General features: G+C 34.1%; 1 protein-coding gene across 1 annotated transcript in view; it reads right to left on the bottom strand.

Annotated features, from left to right (window-relative positions):
- The window catches only part of RASGRP3 (RAS guanyl releasing protein 3), a 136496-nt gene extending 124344 nt beyond the window's left edge, over nucleotides 1-12152 (bottom strand). Inside the window, exon 1 of the mRNA XM_074209686.1 lies at nucleotides 11886-12152. The gene's annotated coding sequence lies outside the window, so the exon portion shown is untranslated. The remainder of the gene's footprint in view (nucleotides 1-11885) is intronic.
- Between the last annotated feature and the right edge of the window lie 2601 nt (nucleotides 12153-14753).

Raw genomic sequence — 14753 nt, 5'->3', positions numbered from 1 at the left:
AGTATGGACCAAGTTTTGTAGCAACTCATGCCCAGGTAGCACTATGAATATTTCATCTTTTTTAATTTCTATTTTTACTGATTATAGGGAGATTAGAAATTTAAAGAAACATGGATCATAGACTCACAGTTTTAGAACTGAAAGGAAACATAAGGGTTGTTTAGTCCAATTTCCTCATTTTGTAAGCCAGAAGTTTGACTTGCTCAAGGTCACAGACATAGTGAGTAGAAAATCCTTTACTAACTTGAGGGATTTTTCTCCTGCGCCATTCTGTCTCCTTAACTACTAGCTTTCTAAGCTTTTCTCCTACTTAGTTGCTGCTATCATTCAGAGTGAAAGAATAGTTTCCCAGGAAACAAACATGACTATGGCTAAAAAGTAAATTTAACTGAGTGAGGCAGAGAGGATAAAATTCATTCCTTCCAAATGCTTTAATCCAATAGTAGACTGTTTAATGGGGCCAAGTAGAGGATATTGCAAAATGTCAAGTTATTTTCAGTATTGAGCATAGAGAAGTCCTAGTTGCTGACCTTTAAAGTCAATAATAAATATCATAAATAAAAAGCTAAATTTCAAATCCATAATGCAGTAAAGCCACATATCCAAACTAAACATATTCCCAAACATATTGCGAAACATTCCTGCCAGCAAAGAATAGTTCAAATGCTTGGTGAAAACAATAGTGATTTAGGGTGAGATTAAGACCAAAATAATATCTGGGGAATGCTCAAAAACCTTTGAATGAATAAAGCTGAGACCAGCTCAAATGCATTTCCCAATCTTATTTACAGACCATCTTGTCTACCCATAATTGTTTTCTGCCATTCATTTCCTCCAATTGTAGATTATTATTAAAACAATTACATGAAAAAAAAAGTCTCTCTTTGTTTCCTGTTGCTCCTGGATACAATGAAGTCATAGGACTTGCTAGAACCATCATAATCTTTTCCATTACAACGAATTATTCTGTCACAAACAGGATATAGTGTTTTGTTGGGCAAAGATGCAGAAGATGATTTATTAGGGGCAACATTAGCACAAGAGTATTATTGTCAACCACCTCAGCAAGAAATTAGAGCACCCACTGCTTGATTTTCCACATTTGACTCAATAATAAATCATATATTTTATAACAATTACATGAAAGTAATTAGAAAAACATTTGAAAAAGGGTAGAATTCTGCTAATGAAAACCATTAAATGTATGCTAGAAAATAACACTTTGAGTAAGTACTCAAGAAGACAGCAGGAAACAAAACTTAATCTCATTTAAATTACTGATGTTTCACCAGTTATTTTAATTAATGGAAAGCTTAAGCAAAACCTAAACAGACCTTGTTGTGAGGATAAAATGAAAGAATGTTATGTGGAAAGCTTTTAATTCCATACAGCACTATATGAATGTTAGCTATTAAATAATAGCTAATCTATTTACTTCCTTCTCATATAGGAAAATTCTATTTGCTGTCTCCCTGCCTTTAGAGAGCATCAACCCTATCCATAGAATACACTCCCTCATCTACTGCTCATAAACCCTAGTTTCCATCAAAGTTCAGATCATGTACCACCTCCTACTTGAGGCATTTCTTGATTTCTCTCTGTCTAGTACCCTTCTCTTCAAAATTATTGCTGAATTATTTATGTAAGTATATGTGTATGCTCGTATTTATTTATCTACACATATTGTTTTCCTAGATAAAATAGAAGTTTCTTGTTTCTAATTTCACTTTTGGTCTTAAAATGCCCAGAATCTAGCAGAGTGCCTGGCCTATATTATAATATACTTTTCATTTACTTCCATTCAGGGAAAGCAAATTTTAGGAGTACACATGAGGGGACAGCTAGGTTTCGCAGTCGATAGAGTACTGGCCCTGGAGTCAGGAGGATCTGAGTTCAAATCTGGTCTCAGACACATAATAATTACCTAGCTCTGTGACCTTGGGCAAGTCACTTAACCCCACTGCCTTACAAAAGCTAAAGGGAAAAAAAAGAGTACATATGAGTCTAAAGAAATCCATTTTCAGAATTCCCTTAGTACAGTCTCCAAACTCTTTACTTTTTAAAAATTAAGTTTATAAAATATTTAAAATACACCAAGAAGTGTCAAAGGAACGAGGACATTAAATTCTGATCTATTCCAGGGTCAATTCTACAATGTAAGAATTGCTTATTCTTATTCTCTGGTCTTCTACCACCTGCTATCTAGTTAAAAGAGTGATAACTACTGCTCCCACAAGAGGGCAGGCAGGGAAAAGGATTATATTTAATGCTTTTATAAGTCTGTTTTTTTTTTATCACCTATATGAACAAATAAATAGAAGAGAAACCAAAAAAAAAAAAAAAAGCAAGAAGAAGAAATCACTTTAGTGGTCACCTGCAAAAAAAATTAGTAGAAAAAAACCCTAAACAAATATTTTCTTATTTCTTTAAAGTTGCTAACATGTGGACTTCAACCATCATAACTGTCTTCCAATCATTGACCATAGCAGTTTAATTCAGTTTTTTAAGCATTATTAAGCACCTAGTATATGCCAAATATGAAAAATTAAACCACCTCTTTCATAGAATCCATGTACAACTAAACAGTCTATGACTGGGATATTGTGGAGCCAATGAGAGGTAGAGAAAACATGAAATAAGGAAGACATTTATTTTATGTCAATTTATGGACACTTACTGTCAATCATGTGGTTAAAGCCTTATGCCAAATAAGCACGGTCAGAAAGATTAAGAATGAAATATTGCTGCACTCCAGAAGAATACAACTTAACAAGAGAGAAATTATAAATGCATGTAAAAATGGGACAAGGAAGACTATAAGAAAGGTGAATGAGAGATAGATAAAGTACTAGAAGAAGATAGATAAGAACAGGGATATGTCTTTCAACAAGGAGATTAAGATAGGCTTCTAGGCAGAAGTGACAGGAGATGGACACTGTGAAGGAAGAGAAAGATTTCAACAGTTAAATTTAGAGGGAGGGTATGGTTTTGGGAGCAAGAGAAAGAAAGATGATTCTGGGGAATGGTTAGTTTTTACAGTTGAGTTGGAACAATACTAGGTGAAGGAGAATCAAATAAAAGCTAATAAAATATGTTAAGAGTCAGATTGTAGAGAAATTAGATCTTGGTATTTTAATCCTTTTAGCTGTATGAACTCACTGAAGATTCCAAAACAGAGTAGAGACTTAGTAAGATCAAAAGATTATTTCAGAAACTATGTGAAGAAGAGATGGGAAAGAAAAGAAGCTGAAAACCAAAAGGTGAGGCAGGAGGCTAGAAAAAAGTAAGAAAGACCTAGAATTGATTTAGTCATACGTGGTTAGAAGTAACTGCAGTATGAGTTTGCACTGTATATTTCCAATGAGAAGGAAACAATTATCATATTGTATATAAATAGAACTTTGAATAATGTGAATTTGATTTTTTTCTTCAGGGAATTATTTGTTCATACTAATCAGGACCTGGCTACAATCTCATTAGATGAGAGGAAAGAGATTTGAAATTTATTATTATGATGGCATAATTGACAATTCAGAATTTATATAATGTAATGGTTGGGGAATAAGGGAGAATGAAAGATAATAACAGTTCTGAAGACAGGGTGATTAGGAAGAAGCTGTAACCATCAAGAGAAATAAGAAAATTGAATAGAGGAAGATACACACACATACACACACACACACACACACACAGGTTGAATTTTAAGATACTGATGAATATTTAGATGAATATATCCATAAGGGCATTAGAAACCAGAAGTCAGAGGACAGATTAGCCTGAATATATAGAAATGGAAGCAATCCAAATATGATGCTGATCATATTGGAAAACCATGACAGTAAATAAAATTACACAGGGACAGAGCAGAGAAAGAAGAGAACAAGACTGAGGAAACAATCTTTGTAAACACATTTAGAAAACAGAAAAAAAGAAGTTCAGCAAAGGAAAAAACAAAAATAGTTTTCAAAAATTGGAGGAGAATTAAGAGAAAGAAAAGATATTCATGTATGTGTGGTTAAATGATAGAATAAACAGGCTCCCAATCAGACTAGAGAATATGGGAGCAAGGGCACAAGTAGAAAGAGTAAGTAGTTGTAGCAAGGCTAAAAACCTTAGCTACTTTGTCTTCTGAAACTCCAGAGAAAGAAAAAGGGATGAAAGGTTTTTCAGTGTGGAAGAGAATTAAGGAATTCACAGATATCACTGCATCTTTACATAATATGTTTCTTAGCCTCCCAGAGCAGTTGCCAATATACATTGAGAGGGGAAGTTCCTCACTAGAAATTATCTACACTGATGAAATAATAGTTCCACTCATCAAGACACATATACACAATATATATATATATATGCATATTCATGTAATGTATATGCACTATGTATATTTTTTCAAAAGTTTTTTGGCAATGCTTCATCATGGTTTGAAAGTCACTTTGTGTTTTTGAAGCCTCTGCCAAGGAAGAGCAAGCTGGAAAGACTTTAAATGTGAGCCTAGACAATGTTTGTTATCTGAGTATAGCCTGGATAACTTCAGAAAGACCCAATACCAGAAGACTGACCAGCAGATAATAATTAATAATTATGTTGGTTTGGGGGAAGTTAAGTGGTACAGTGGATAGAGCAAGGGAGCTGGATTCAGGAGGACCTGAACTCAAATCTAGTCTCAGATACATTTACAAGCTGTGTGATCCAGGCAAGTCCCTCAGTCACCAAAATAATGGTGATACTGATAACATTTATATAGAATTTTGAAGATTTGCAAAGAAATTTACAAATATCTCAATTTATACTCACAAAATTCTAGGAGGTGGATACTATTATCCCCATTTTATTATATCTATCCCCAGTTATAGCTGACAGGGTAAGTGACTTGCCTGAGTTCAGAACAAGCCTCAGGAGTTCCTGAGGCTTGTTCTGAATTTAGGTCTTTCTGATACTAGGTCCAGACTTTATCCATTGCGCATCTTTCTTTGCCACAATGATTTTTAGAAACTAGCTCTTAAGTCCTAAACAGTTTCAATGTGGGCTAGTAAAGAGAATAATCACACTGGTAAAATAAGTATAATAATAATAATAATAATAATAATAATAATAATAATAATAATAATAATAATAATAGCTAGCATTTGCATAGGACTTTGCCAGGTGAGGAAGCTGAGGCAAAGTCACACAGTTAAGTAAGCATCTAAAGCAGGATTCAAACTCAAATCTATCCTAACTCCAAGTCAGGCACCTTGATACCTATGTATATCTTTTTTTTTTAGGTTTTTGCAAGGCAAACAGGGTTAAGTGGCTTGCCCAAGACCACACAGCTAGGTAATTATTAAATGTCTGACTCCAGGGCCGGTGCTTTATCCACTATGCCACCTAGCCGCCCCTACCTAGGTATATCTTTTGAGGTGTTACATTAACTCTTTTGGCAAACTATTTTGTAGTTAGTACTTTGGCTTTATCTTTCTCTATAAACTACATCCAAGTGAAAGAATTGCCTCCCTCTATCAATGCAATTCTATAATCCTCTTTCTAGGTTAATTCTGCAATTTTTAACCTTAGAGAATTATCTGGAAGATTGAAAAGCTAAATGAATTATTAAGGGGTCCCAGAGCTAATGTGTTTCAGAATTGGATTTAAATCCCAGATCTTCCTGACTTGGAGGTCAGCTCTCTATCCAGTATACCTGATGCTTCTCAATGTTTAAGGATTGATTTGCATACATGGATATTTCACTATCTATAAATAAATATATATATATATATATATGTGATTTTTGCATTTTATTTGCATTCTGAAATTGCTTTTGTAAAAGATTGTCTAAATTCTAGATTTGAAGTCAAGCTCCTTTAGCTCTAGGCTTCAATGACTTCAGGGTTCCATTTTGAATATTATGGCACAGAAGCTTTTGATTCATTTGTTATGATACATACACTCAATCATAGAATTTTGGAGCTAGACCCTAGAGATTAGTCTATCCCATTCATTTTACAAGGGAAGAAACTGAGGTTCAGGGAGGTTAAGTACTTGCCCAAAGGTATAAAGAAAATTAATGGCATAATCTAGACCGCAAGACACTTTTTCCACCTCAGTACACTACAAAGTTATCATCCTGAATTTTGTTTTGGTGAGGGCTCAGCACTGCTATATATTTCTCCAAGGCCTCTCAAATAATTGTTAGTTTGCAGCATGTTGCAGACTACTCATGTCCACCATTTGCCTTGCTATACTGACATTATGCCACAGAATCCAATGACTTTTTCTGTCTTTGCCTTCTTTGTCCTCTCCACAGTATCTGACACTATTGAGAATTACCACTCCTAACTCTTTGACATCTTGAATTTTTTTAGTCTGTGACATATCATGTTGCCCTACTATTTTCTGAACTTCTCTTTCTCTGTATCCTATACTGTATCCATTTTCCCCTACTCTAAAAATGATTGCATTTTATGTAAATAATATCTTTAGTTTTGTCTGTTATTCTTAGAGATCTTATCCATTTGAATTTATGTCTCTACTTCTAATCTTTATATTGTCCTTGAGTTTTATATTTCTAACTACTTAGAGGGCAATTCCCCTTAGATGTTCATTTGTTATCTCAAATCAAAATCCCTTAATACCTCCCCATTTTTACTGAGGGCACCTCTGCTGTCCTAGACACTATGACTCCAAAGCTTAGAGTCATTTGTAACTCTTTATCTTACTCAAAACTCTCATATAATTAGTAGTCAAGTCCTAGAGTCTCACCCAAAAGAATGTAAACTCCTTAAGGTCAGGGCCTTTTTTCTTTGACAATTGTGCCAACCTCCCAACTACTTTTTTGTTTTTTTAGATTTTGCAAGGCAATGGGGTTGCCCAAGGCCACATGGCTAGGTAATTATTAAGTGTCTGAAGTCAGATTTGAACTCAGGTACTCCTGACTCCAAGGTCAGTGTTCTATCCACTGCACCACCTAGCCACCCTACTTTTTCTAATTCATTCTGCACACTGCTACTATGCTGATCAACATTAAGGTTAGCATATACACTTATGACTACATTAATCTTTTTTTAAATTTCTACTCTAATCTTATCACTTTTCTGTCTATAGAAAAGGGTCCAAACTGTTGAACCTGGCAATCTAGGATCTTCCCTACCTACTTGATTCCAACCTATGTTGCCAATGCCATTTTTTCACTGTGATTCCATACATAATCCATTCCAGGCTAATTTATATGTTTCTGGTCCCCAGAATAAGCCATGTGCACTTATGACTTTGTTCATTGAATCCTACCTGCCTGGAAACTACAACCCAATCTTCTTAGCTTATTCTAACTTCTACTGTCCTCCATTACCCGTTGGTTTTCTAATCATATTACCTTATAATGTCCTCTCCTTCCTCTGAACATTCTATTAACTTACATTATCTATAACATTCTCTAAGTATTTAGCCCTGAAGGACTTATACTTTAGGATGACTCAACAATTTCTTACTGGGCCATGTGACTGGGAGATTGCACTGAAAATCAGTGACTGAATCAGAAATAGCCACCCACTCATAAAGTTATGAAAAGGAAGAGAGAAAACCACCACCTCTTCTTTTGTATCTCTTCTGAGCATCAGCATGGTATGGAGTTAATACTGGACTTCTAGGCTTTTAAAAATTTAGGCAATGGAGGCAAGCTCTACAAGTCCTCATGGGCTAGAAAAGCTCTCACTCCAAGATCAGCAATGGGCTCTGTTGTCTAAGGGTTAGCCTCATTAAATTGAGAAATATTAAACTAAGAAAAATTGCCAGGGTGAATGCAGAGTGAGTCTTTAAAATAAATTACAGCATAAGAATGCGAATTAGAGGGAAATTATACATTTTTGTATCCTCAACATAACACAGTACCCAGTAAAAGTAAATGCTTAATAAATCATTGTTAATCAACTGACTGCCAACTGTGCTTGGAAAATCTTCCAAGATTTTCCACTAAGAGTTATAGAAACATCACAATTTGCTTTGGGGGAATGGAATGACTACTCCAAGGAATCACGCAATCTTCAAGCACTGAAGAATGATGGATGCAGATGAGCTCTTTCCCATCTAGATGGAAAATTCACTGAAGACAGGGACTATTTTTTTCCTCCTTGTATCTTAGAGCCTGTAAGAATGTGTGGTGATTCAAATTCCACTTTTATTAAACACCTATTTATTAGGCACAAAGATATTTAAAAAAAGTTATGAGACATTCCATTACTAATAAATATAGCTTACATGAAATGTAAGGTTATTGAACATGAGTTCAATATTCAACATGGAGCTTAATAGCACTAGACTTGGGAGTCAGAAGACTTAAATATGAATTTCCTACCTGCCACTGATTAAATGATCCTAAGCAAGTCATAGTTTCCTCATCTTTAAAAATGAGGTGGTTAAATGAGATTTCTCCTGTTTCTTCCATTCTGAGATTCTGTGATGTGGTCTAGGGTTATCTGCCCTGCAGCAGACCTCATCCTTTCATGACCAGACTATTGCAATAATACACCATTTGGCCTTCCTGCCTCAAGTCTCTCCCTACTCCAGGCTATCATCCACTCTTGTGTCAAACTGAGCTTTCCAAAGTACAAATTTTAACATGTCAAGTCTCTGTCTCCCTGGCACATAGCAGACACTTAATGAATGTTTCTTCCTAGATTCTTCTGGAATCTTCTAGAATCAAATATAAAACCCAGTTCGGCTTTTAAAACACTCTTTACTTGGTCTCAGACATTTACTAACTCCATGTCCCTGGGCAAGTCACTTAACTGTGTTTGCCTCACTTCCTCATCTATAAGTAGCGAAGGAAATGAAAAACCACTCCAATATCTTTAACACGAAAACCCCAAATGGGGTCACAAAAGAATTAGATACATAAAAACAATTTAAACAGCAACAAAATACCCAAACTCTTCCTACCTTTCCAATTCTTCTTCTACCCCCAGTCCCCATATACCTTTGCAATCCAGTGACACTGACCTCATTATATTTCTTCATATTAGATACCATCTTCCTTTTCTAAGCATTTTTCCTTATTATCTCCTATGCCTATCATTCTCTTCCTTTTTATCTCTGCTTTCTAAATCCTTTGCTTTCCTTCAAGTCTCTACCAAAATCCCACCTACTACAGGAAGCCTTTTCTAATCCCTTTAAATATAGTGCTGCCCTAAGAGATCATTTCAAATTAACCTGTACATAAGCTTGTTTGTATATAGTTGTTTACTTGTTGCCACTATTAGAATGATGATCTTTTACCTTTCTTTATAACCCCAAAGCTTACCATAGTGCCTGCCATATAATAGGTGATAAATCAATGTTTGTTGACTTTCTAAAATATAAGAAGCTTCACTATCTAAACCAGTCAGTTCCCAAGAAATTTTTTAGTAATATTTATGAATTTGCAAACCCATACGGAAGTATCTAGAGCTATCCAGAAAGTTGGTGGTAAAAGATTATTTAATAAGAATGCCTACAAAAGGGGCAGCTAGATAGCACAGTGGATAGAGCATGAGTCCCGGAGGGGTTCAAATCCTATCTCAGACACTTAACTCTTATTTAGTTGTGTGACCTTGGGCAAGTCACTTAACATTGGCTTGCAAAAAAAACACCAAACAACAAAAAAAAGATTTGCCTATATTCTTAGATTAAATGTATCAGATGATATACTTTTATTCATACTTTCAACCATTCTGACCACATTAAGTCATTGTTCTTGCCCTTTAGAAAGCATCTTAACACATTAAGCAAGAGTATAATTTTGAACATCAGTATAATAAATATAAATCATATAGTAATCAGTGCAATTGCAAGCAAATGTCTACAATGTTAGACTCATACTATGATAATAAATCAGATTATTTCTGAACTCATTCTCTGGAAGTAAGAAAATCAACTTCAAATTACTCTTGACTCTGAAGAAACATAATAGCATTTTGTTTTGCTTTTTTCAGAAATGCTAAAACATCACATGCCTCATTTCTTTGGACCCATTGTTTGCCAGTTAATTTCATTTTCCTTTTCTTCCTCATTTTGTACTAAACTAAGAAATATCCTTGCCATCACTTACAAAGTAAAATGTCCAAAATTTGCCACATTAATGGAAATGGCTATGGTATTCTAATGGGGGGCGGTTGGGGGGAAGTGTTCTTACTTTGTCTTTGGAAATAGAACTGTCATAAACTCAAGAGCTACAAAAGAAATTAGAGGTTCTGAAAATATCACACATGTGTTTATCTGCTAACCTGTTGTCTCCCAATTATCACCCTCAAGGAGAATAAAAATTCCTTGAAAGCAAATGGTTATTCATTTTATCTTTACATTCCAATAACCTAGGATTCTGCCTAGTATATAGTAGGCACTTAATACATTTCAGAAGCTTTCCCACTAAGACCAAGCACAAAGCAAAGGATCTCCATTATCTAACTGTTTTTGAAAAATTCTAGAAGTTTCTTGCTAAGACAAGAAAAAGAAATCGGGGGGATAAACATAAGTAAAGGTGCAAAAATATATCTTCTAGTTCTACAGTGATTTATTTGCAAAATCCCAGAGATTCAATGATAAAAATAATCATAACAATAACTTCAGGAGAGTAGTATGATATAAAATAATTACAACAGAAATCATATGCTCTTCCTTATATTATTAATAAAACCCAGGAGGAAGAGATAGAAAGAAAAGTACCACTTAAAATAACTGCAAAATACCCAAAATCTTTAAATCAGAGAAATATATATATATATATATATATATATATATATATATATATATATATATATATATGTAATGAGCTGAGATAGGAACAAAAGCAGTTGCAATCAATCCCATGAAGCAACCTGACTCAACCCTGTTTTCTGTCTCCTTAGACTTCCAACTTGCTATCTTTGGTGCAACAGATTCTAAACACATCAGTCTTATAACAGTATAAGCCAAAAGAACACACACACACACACACACACACACACACACACAAACATTTCCTTCTCCTCCTTGGAGCAGTAGGACTTTACAAGGAGTTACCCAGTCCTTTTTTTCCTTGATAGTAGCACTAATCAAGCTATACAAAGAAACCAACGTGAATATTATCAGTAGTAGATGCAATATATGAGACATTAGGTAAACAAATGTACTTGTTTATTATTAAGGAATATCTAAAAGAATCTAGGAATGTCTTTTAGAATTTTCCAAGTACTTGTGGAGCCTACTCTTTATCTTTCTTCTTCCAAAATAGGATCTTTTATTGGAGTCACATTTATGGTTCAAATTTCAAGAATTGTCACATTTCATTATCTCCTTTTGAGACTGTTAGGCAAAGTTTTTCATATTTTAAAAAAAAATTCTGGTTTCCCTTTATCTCCAGATGAGTATGCGAGAAGGAAAAAGGTAATATCATTATACATCTAGGAATCTACATGTGCATTTACTATTTCATGAAATTTAAATTGTACATAATACTTTTGCCCATCAATACAGCCTATGCTTGCTCATTTTTATGCATCTGTTGTATCACCTTCTGGGCCCTTATTTACAAAAATAATAATTATAAAGCTTTAAAATCTGATGTTTTTTTAATTCTGTGAGAAAAGAGACAAATTTGGAGAAGAACGATTTCGGGAAAAAATACAGTAAATGAGTTATGACATCTACTCTAGCACTAGAACCTGAAAGAAGACAAATTTATATAGATAAAAAGTTATCTTAGTTAAAATAGCATGGCAAACATCTGTTCTTTTTGAAATCTCCTGTGGTTAGAACTGAAGTTATTCCTAAGTCACTTCAATGCATTATACATGGCAAAGTCTAGTGAGAGAGACTTATTTCTATGCAAGCTCATGTGTTCTCTGTGACCAGGCTCCATAATGCACATAAAAGTTTTAAGAAACTAAGATCACACTTACCTTAATCTGAAGGTATGTGGTCATTCATTGTTCTCCCTCAATTTCCCTGCAGTATTCTTCAACTCCAGGGTTTCTGGGAAGTTTAAATACTCAGAAACTCTTTTTCTCTCTGTCTTTGATTATGCTTATCACCTCCATTATCCAAATGCCTTTAAGAAATGTGGAAAGAAAAAATGCGATTTGTTTACTCCAAGTCAGTACGGTAAAGCTGCTAGCTTTTAAGCTCAATGTATTAAAGATTGTTTGGCTGAATGGCCAGAACTTCCTCCTATTCTTTCTTAACTTAGTTTTCCTGCCTCCAGTGGAGTGTTTTCCTTCCCTAGGATATAAATAGGTCTGTTATAACCTAGTATGGAGGAAAGAAGAAGGCAGGAAATGAAGTTGAATTAAAAAAGAAAGATCTTGGGTCTTTTAAAAATGGATTACAGAATACATTTAGGATTTTAATTGAATAATAAGTTTAATCCTTTTTCCATAAATAATTCAGTTGCAAATATATGTGTTTTAGGCTAATTTTTATTTTACTTATAATAAATAGCAGCCATTTCTCTATAATTTCCAAAAAATAAAGTTTGTTATTCACATTGAGCACAGTCCACAATCCAGATGACTTCAGAGCCTTTATGGATGATGAGTAAAAAACTAAATAATAGAAAATAATTTTAGTTTTAATTCCTTTCACTCTGACTCAGGTAAATAGTCTTCTGAGGTAAAATTTAATAAAACCAAGTTTTTATATTCTCCCTGTGTGATTACTCTTTTTTTTCCCATGAGTCCAAGACACATTAATATAGGTGAAAGAAACTGGGCATATTTAGTCTGGAGAAGAGAATACTCAGGGAGGATATGACTGTCTTCAAGTATTTAAAGGGTTTTAATCTAGAGGAGGTGTTGCTTCTGGAGGTAATAGGTTCCTGCTCCAAGTGGAAGCTCAAAGACTACTTTTTAATGTATTATCATGATTATTCTCTTCAAGCACAGACTGAACTAGATGGCCCTTGAATTCCTTTCAAATTCTTTGATTGTCTGAGACTGAAATATTCCATGCTGATTATTGTGTATCATCACTAGTAAAATATTAGTGTCAAAAAAACCCTGTTTCTTCATTTCAAAGTTTGGGAATAATTCAAATAACTGCAGTTTCCCAAAGGCAACTAACCTCCACCCCTCCACCACCACCACCACTACCACCACTACTACCACCACCACCTCCTCTTCAGTTCAAGTTCATCTCAGATAAATGAATGGAGATGAAAAATGAATGACTTCAAAGTTAGCTTTTGCATACTTTGAACTTTTTAAAAATTTTCTGTTTGCATGCTCTACTTAAACTTGAGTCAAACTACAATATGCAATACTGAAATAATTTACTGGAATGCAATAACAAAAATATAAGACTGAAAAAAGATATCTAAATCATTAAGATGAAAATGAAAAGTATAAATCTTTGACTAAATCATTGGATTTACAGGTTTATGAAACCTCAGAGTTAGAAGTAAAACCAATAATCTTCTAGTCTGACCCATACCTGAACAAGAATTCTCTTTACAATCTTCCTCTCAGAATTGTCTTCCATAATTGATTCTGAGTCCTTTCTCTCATCCTTTGGAGGAAGAGATCAAGAGGGAATGATCCTGACCTGTGATTTCATCTGCATAGTAATGCACTGATCAAAAATTTTCTCTACTGATACACAAGTCATAATTTTAGAGTTGCATTGAAATATTAAGTGAATTTCCCAGGGTTAAAGTGTTAGTATGTGTTAGAGATATGACTTAAATCCAAAGACAATACTCTCTCCACAAAGCCACGATAATGATAAATTCACTCAATTTGTTCATACCTCTCTAACTTGTTTGTAATGGCAATGCTAGTTGAAGAATTAACCTAGCTGGATCAGGATAAGTGAATAGCAAGGATTACTATAGGTTAGGCAGAAGAGATGTACAGTTTTGTTTATTTTTTTAAAAAAATCAAGGGAAGGGATACCTATGACATCTTTGTAGAGCAGATGGAAATACAGTGATCAGGACACAATGTTCCAAGTCTGTCCTACCAGAACCATACTTTATTTCAAAATGAAATATACAAAGTGTATGTGAACAAAAAGGCTTTTCATATAAACATCTGATCTAAAATAGTATGTATTGAATTAATTTTTTGATTTGTATGAAAAGGTTGTATGAGAAACCTTTTTAGTCACATGCAATGCACCATCAATGCTCAAGATAAAGTAGGTTCCTTCTCTTTTAAAATTTTTGGAAGAAAATTTATAAATGGAATCTACTTTGAAGAAAATGGCAGTTCCAAAGTTCAAATTCAATATCTCACCTTATTAGGAATAACTCACAATGAGGGTAACTAAAACTTCTTTGAGTCTCAGTTTCCCCATCTGCAAAATGGATAAAATGAAAAATAGGAAAATATTTTCTGATTCATTTTGTCACAGAAAGTCTGATTTATTTTATCAGTTAGGAAAGGCTTCTAAACATTGAGAGAAATAATTTTTTAAAACTATTGAAAAGAGGGAAGCAGTTCTCTAGTATTAAAAACAACAAAAATAGAGGAAGACAGAGCACTTTGGCACTGAAAAGTGAACTGGATATTGAATCAGAAGAACTGAATTCAAATTTTACCTCTGATACCATCCCTGTGGCCTTGGGGAAGCCAATTATTCTCCCTGGCCTCAGTTTCCTCACCAATAAAAAAGTAATGTACTTAATTATCTCATATATATCATTAAATTCTAAATTATCAATTCTGTTGAGAAAATTAGCAGACCTGGGATAAGAAAAAAATTAAAATCCTCATTTATTTGAATTCCAATATAGTTATTAGTGAGTTTGGATTTGGGGAACTTTTTGGTTT

The sequence above is a fragment of the Macrotis lagotis genome, chromosome 1 (genome assembly GCF_037893015.1).
Source record: "Macrotis lagotis isolate mMagLag1 chromosome 1, bilby.v1.9.chrom.fasta, whole genome shotgun sequence".
Lineage (NCBI taxonomy): Eukaryota > Metazoa > Chordata > Mammalia > Peramelemorphia > Peramelidae > Macrotis > Macrotis lagotis.
The sequence above is the reverse complement of the archived record's forward strand: the minus strand, read 5'-3'. Positions and strand labels throughout refer to the sequence as shown.